At 47.9% G+C, this 6,923-nt stretch overlaps 1 pseudogene; it reads right to left on the reverse strand.

Moving 5' to 3' along the window:
* Positions 1-203: 203 nt before the first annotated feature.
* On the reverse strand, positions 204-531 carry LOC110290353 (annotated as a pseudogene).
* Positions 532-6,923: the final 6,392 nt, after the last annotated feature.

The raw sequence follows: 6,923 nt of genomic DNA on the forward strand, positions 1-6,923 counted from the left end.
AAGACCTGTGAGGCTTGGGACAACAACACCAACTTCTTGACTTCAAAAAAAAAAAAAAATCTCTTGAGGTGGCACATCTGCCAGACATCAATGGCCACGAGGCTGAGAGACTGCAGGATGGACCGCCATAGCGCTCCCTGGTTGGTGCTTTCGCTGGCTTGTCTGAAGCTCCCCTCTCGCCACCGCTGGTAGGTCTGCTCCTTTTAGATCTGCTCCACTTGCTCCACCAGCCGAGAAACTCTCAGCTGCAGCTCACTCAGCTTGTCTTTGGCAGCAATTTCTGCACAGTCGTTCGCGTGTTCACCCACTTCAAGATGAACTCTCAGCATCCCTCCTGCAAAGAGGGAGACCTTGGTGGAATTGGAGTGAAGACAGGAGCTGGTGCTCACCAGGGATGTTGAGGTAAATGTGAACCTGCCCTCAGAGCCATACTGCTGGGCCAGGATGACCTTGTCCTCTGGGTCTTTTACCTCCACGAACATGCCAAGCCCAGGGGTGGCTGGCCGGTACTCCTCCCACTGTTTGTCATAGAGCTGCATCCAGTAATTTCCTAGAGACCTTTTTTATTCTTCTAAAAATGGTTAGTGTGGGTATAGAAACAATATGGTCTGCACCCTCACTGGGCTGGGTCCTGTGGGAAGTAAGTAAGTAGGTGGTGGAGTGAAGAGAGAGAAAGAAGCAAGCAGATAGGTGCTGGAGAAGCAGGGGGCAAGAGGCCATTTGTGCACTATGAAGAGAGGCAGAACTGGAAACAGGAAGGCCATTGCTGTTCTTGCTCCTTGGGAGATGGTGAATTACACTGTCTATCAGTAGAGCCAGTGATGAATGCAAGAACCAGTGGCCTATGTCTTCTTCCTTTGAGAAAGTCAACCACCATGTGAGTCACTGTGACCCCCAGAGCTACTTACCAGCCCAGGGAGAAGAGCAGGACCTGCAGAGTGGAGACCACAGCATGTGGTCCATCAACATGTCCTGCTGTGTTTAATTCTCATTGTTGGCCTGTCTGCTTATCTCTCGAGTTTATTGTAATGGTGGTTCAACCATGAGATGGGACGACTCTGTTGAATTACAGTTTTTCTGTGCTGTGTTTGGCCATGTGTTTGGCCAATGTATTTATTTCCTTTGCATTCTTAGGGTTGGACAGACATTTGAAGACACCCAGAGACTCTGTCCACTGTGTGGCCTGCAGCTCAAACCACTACAATATGCGAATATGGTGGACAGATTGGAGAGGAAGAGAAGAGGAACATTGTGAGCACTGTGAAGAGAGGCAGATCTGGAGACTTGAAGGTAGAGAGGAACACCATTTGTGAGTAGCCTGTGATGCCACCTGAGGCCATGGTTAGGTTGTGGCCTTGCTGCTGCTGCTGAAGGCCATGGCTGGGTCTGTGATCATGCAGTAGCAGGGGTCTGCATCAATGTCCATGGCCCAAATTACCACCAAAGGCCATGCAGACCTTGGTCCCTGGTCTGAGATGCCACCTGGGATCATATTAATATACAAAGGCTAGGTAGAGCTGACCCCACCCCTTACTGACTGCAGCATTTGGGAGAGCACTGTGCTGCTGGGAAACACAGTAGAGCTGGCCCCGGTGGTGAGAGTGTGGGAGAGCTGGTGGGCTGACCAACTCAGCTACCACCCAGGCCCAGATCCTGGGCTCTGAGTTGGCCCACCCCAGCATCTACTCCACCTATGAACTGCTGGAGCCCACGAAGGGGCCTGTCCTCAGATGTGGCCAAAAGGCCACATATAGTTTAAGCATAAATGGACTAAGATATCAACTGAGCCTTGTCCTGCTGCTGATTGGTCCAGAGTGAGTCAGCTGCAGATCTCCCTACTACTTTGCTAATGCTTTTTGGTTATGAGAAAAGAATGGGGCTTTTGGTAACTAAAGAGCTGGCTGCTTGAGTGGGGGCGGAGGGACAGAAGCCAAACAGGAGCCGGGCACAGAGGCCTAGTGGAATTAGATGGGTTGGGTTGCTAAGAGATTGTCCCAGCAAGCAGGTCAACAGCTTTGTACTACACAGACGTCTCTGTGTCTTTATTATTGAACCCCAAGCAGGACCCTGCAAAAGCTCCCCCAGTAGACAGGTTGTGTTTCCCCACAAGCTTGGCTCTTTCTCCCCATTCACAGAGCCCTGGGGCTCCCCAGAGGTCTTCTTGTTCCTGGAGGAACAAGTCACAGCCTGTCAGGATCTGAGAGTGGCAGACAGACACCTGAGCAAATAAAATCCCAGATTCTAGCAGGGCCACCTCCTGCTCTGCTCCATCTTTTCTAGCTGGGAGCTTAGAACAAGGTGGTGCCCTTCATAGGTCACTGTTCAGCTCGGTGTGGTGGTATGGCCTACAATCCCACTAGGGAACTGGAGATAGGAAGATTAGGAGAACAAGGCCAGCCTTGGCTATATAGTGAGTTAGAGGATAGCCTGGGCTACATGAGACCTTGTCTGACAAGAAAGAAAAGAGGCAAAGCTGAGTGTCTCTATTTGCTGTGCTGGTTACTTTTTTGTCAACTTGACAAATCCTAAAGCCACTTAAGACGAGGAGTCTTCATTGGATTGGCCTGTGCAGCAGTGTTTGGAGTCAGGGTCTCACTATGTAGCTCTGGCTGTCCTGGAGCTCAGGATGTAAACCAGGCTGTCCTCAAACTTTCAGAGATCCACCCACCTCTGCCTCCCAAGTGTTGGGGCTTTAAAGGCATTCTATGCCACTGCCTGACTTCTATTTTAAACATTTTCTAATTGATGTAGGAGGGCCCAGTCTACTTTGGCTGTGTCATCCCTAGGCAAGTGGTCCTGGGCTGTTTAAAAGGAACTGAGCCAGCCAAGAGAAGTAAGCCAGTAGGCAGCATCCTCTGTGCTTGGTTTTGGCTTCGAGCTCCAGTCTTGAATTCCTACCTTGACTTCCCTCCAGGATGAACTGTAATGTGTAAGATGAAATGAACCCTTTCCTCTCAAAGTTGCTTCTGGACAGTGTTTTATCACCACTACAAAACAGTAATGAGGCTGTGTAGATAGCCAGGGAAGAACCTAGAGAGGAGCCATGGGCCCTCAGGAAGGTACAATGGCCAGATGGGCCGCATCTCTGATTGGACTATGGGCGATGAGCAATGTCTCACACCCAGGAGCCTGGCCTTGACTTTCTCACACAGTAAGATGTGTGTCAGCCTTCAACTTAAAGGTTACAGTAGGGGCTAGTCTCTCCCCTGCTGCCCATTGCCTAAGACAGACCGGACTGTTTCCTGGATCTTGATTATTTCTGGAAGATCTTGGAGATTTAGTCTTGCTATGTAGCCTCAGACCCACCTCTAACTGGTGAGCCTCCTGCCTCTGTTTCCTGAATGCCGGGATCACAGGAGTGTGCTAGCACTCCCAACGATGGCTTTTTCCCCTCCAGGAGTATGGGAGTCCTACTAAATGCTAGACTCTAGAACTAGTGCCATCATTTTCTGACCCCATTTCACAGGTATGCTTGTGCCCTGGCGTGGGATGGAGTGACAGTGGCCCTATGCTGTGTTTTCCATATATACCTGAGCATTAGTAGCTGATGAATTTGATGGGTGAGGACAGGTTTTGGGGTGTGTGGCTGCAGGCTGAGTGTTCAGGACAGGCTGTTGCATGTAATTACAAGTTTGCCTTCAAGAGTATACCTAGGCTCACTTCTGGATTCATGCATGGGGTGTGTGTGAGTGTGTGTGTGTGTGTGTGTGTGTGTGTGTGTTGCCTCTGAGCTTGCATGCACAGGGAACAAGCAGGCTCTGGATTTGTTTTTCCTGCTGAATTGAGAAACCTCTCTCTCAGCATGTGCCCTCAGGGCTCCAGTGGTCTAGCAGCTGCCTCACTCTTCCCTTTGTTTCTGCTTCCTTTCTGAAACCCATAGGAGCAGTGGCCTCAAGAGATTAGCCAAAGCTTGTCTTGGAGGTGGGTGGGGACAGACCACAGTTCCAAGGAAGGGTCTCAGTCTCTCTCTCCCTGTCACCACTTTGAAAAGTTGCTCCAGTTAGCCTCGCAGACTTCTTTTCCTAGATTCCTGTCAGTGGCCCACTGCAGAACCGCTGATAATGGCTAGCCATAGGAAACATCTGTCAATCACTGACATTCCTTCCTCACTACTCACCCCTTCCTTGGTCACTCCTAGCAACGTCCAATGTCTGGCCAAAAAAGGGAAAGTTCAACCTCCTCCCTGGCCCTCTAACTACCCCAACTGTGGATGGGATGGTCCACAGATTCTTATAGATCCCCTAGCAAGGTCTCTCCCCAAACCAGGGCCTACACTGTCTTTGTCTTAAGTCTGTTGTCCTTCCTTCCTGAGGACAAACCACTCCCATATCCTAGGTCTCTAGCTGTATAGCAGGGCGTGGCTACTCCCTAGCCTCATGAGCTTGGAGGAATGTAATGGGAAGAGACCTCGAGGCAGACCACACAGGTTGGAATCTGTGTCCCTGTGCCAGGTCCGCTCCCCCTTAGCCCAGTCCCCCTCTCCTACTGCCCCCTCCTCTGCCACTTCCCCACTCCCCATCCCCCCACCCCTCAACTCTCCACCCCACAGACAAGGAGGCTTTGAGCAGTCACTGAATGACTCCTCCACCAAGATGGAAGCTTTCTGTAAGTAAGTAAGGCAAGCCTCAACTAAGGTCTTGTGCATTTGTACTGGATGCTGCTGGGCTCTATCTGGGTCGATCGCCATGGTGACCAGCTCACTTGTTGCCAGGCTCTAGGAGTATTACCTTCTAAAGTCACATCTTTCTACTGGCTGAATTCACCCTACCCCACCCCAACCCCTTTTTTTGCTTGGGCCTTAATATACAGTCAGGCTAGCCTTGAACTCACTATCTCCCAGAGTACTAGAATTACAGGCATGCGCCACCGTTTTCCATTCAACAAATATTCTTAGGCTGGCAAAGTGGCTCAACAAATAAGAGCACCAACTACCAAGCCTGCCGACCCATAACTGCAGAAGGAGAAACTGAATCTTACAGGTCCTCTTACTTCTACATGCATGCCATGACACATACCAGTGTGTGTGAACACACACACATACACAAACATACACACACACACGTTCTTAAGTTTATTTTATCTTGAGACAGGATCTCACTACATAGCCCTGACTGACCTGATACTCAGAGAGCCACCTGCCTCTGCCTTATAAGTTCTGGGATTAAAGGTGTGGGCCAGCTTTAAAAAAAGTTTTTTTTTTAACTAAATATTCTTAATTACTCACTATGTAAGACTGGAAGAGGAAGACTGATGAAAGAGAATAAACATCAAGAGCTAGCCTTTCGGATTTCAAAATGCAATCCTGCCTGGTGTGGAAAGGCAGGCTGTGGGTACCTGGAGAGCTAGTGAGGAAATCTAGAACGGTTTGAAAGAACAAAGGAGCCCTCACTGGGGACCTGACAACTGAACTGGCCTCTGAAGGATATAGAAAATATCACAAAGGGGATGTGAGGAGAGGGGGAGGGGAGAGGGAGAGGGAGCGAGGAGCATTGGAAAAAGCAGAACAGCACCTAAGAAGGTCTGCAGCGGCAGGCAGCAATGGAGAATGTGAGGGTACAGAGCTGACTATCAGGAGCCATCATGGGACAAGCTAATAACTAGCAGGTGATCATCCTAAAGTGGCCTGCCTCAGGTTAGTATATAATCTGCGACAGGTGAGCCCTCATTAAGCAAGGCTGTGAGGGACAAATTTTAGGAAAGATTCCTGCTATTAATATGCTTTTCCTGTTATTATTAAACATATATAACAATCACTAAGTAGGAGCACATCCCTTTGAAGCAGATCTCTGCAGATCCACGAAGATGTACTGTCTTGTAGTGATGCTATATAGACAAATAGATGACTTAAGTCTTAATGATGATCCTATGAGAATTCCTAAAATTATATCTGCGATTATCAAGCTCTTTTATAATGGGACTTCTACTAGGTCCTTTTCTGATAGTCAAAGCTGCAGTGAGAACTCTGCCAGTCTCCCAAGTGTCACCAGGTAATTGATGGTAACCAGACCTTCTCCTACTCAGAGCACATTCCAAGAGGTGGTAAAACAATTAACCAAAGGTCATTAAAAGGCAACTAACAATTTATTGTAGGTGCTAGGACAGAAGATAAAATACCAACTGGGTTTATCTATACAAAACTTCACTAATAACTTAGTTATGGTTTTAAACCTTCAGTGAACCTGTGGAGCTGAGACAGGAGATGGATGTTTAGCCAGATAATTATTCCTAGTGGATGTGCATATAAACATTTGCCGTTGTAAACTTCTGTTTCAATTTATGATTTTTTGTTTTGTTTTGGTTTGGTTTGGTTTTTGAGACAGGGTTTCCCTGTATAGCCCTGGCTGTCCTGGAACTCACTTTGTAGACCAGGCTGGCCTCGAACTCAGAAATCCACCTGCCTCTGCCTCCCGAGTGCTGGGATTAAAGGCATGCACCACCACACCCGGCTATGATTTGATTTTTTTTGTGTGAACTTGTGATGAACTTTGTAACATGTGATCATGTAATCTGAAAGATGTATAAGTACTGAGGACAAAGAGAAGCTCAAAAATCATCAATAGAGCTAAGATTAATAGAGGAGACATTTTTGCCTTTCCCCACTTAGACTAGATTCTTTTCCCTTTCCCCACTTAGAGAATTTTTCCCTTTACCCACTTAGGATCTTTCTGCTTTTCCCCTTAGATAGCTTTCATAGGAAACTTTTTACAACTTGGTAACAAATTCTATAATCACTTATCTAAGTATCTTTTCTTCCTGCAACTTCCAACTAGCAGGCTGAAAGTTAGAGCCCAGCAGTTCCTGCTGAAATAGACAAGGCTATTTACTTAATCTTTTGTGGCTTGAAGAGGAGGTGCTAGGTGCCAGAAACTGCAGTTTCTGGCCTCAGAGGATCACAGAAGGCAGGTCAACTGCAATAGCATAGT

Source organism: Mus caroli, chromosome 2 (assembly GCF_900094665.2).
Source record: "Mus caroli chromosome 2, CAROLI_EIJ_v1.1, whole genome shotgun sequence".
In the NCBI taxonomy this organism is placed as follows: Eukaryota; Metazoa; Chordata; class Mammalia; order Rodentia; family Muridae; genus Mus; species Mus caroli.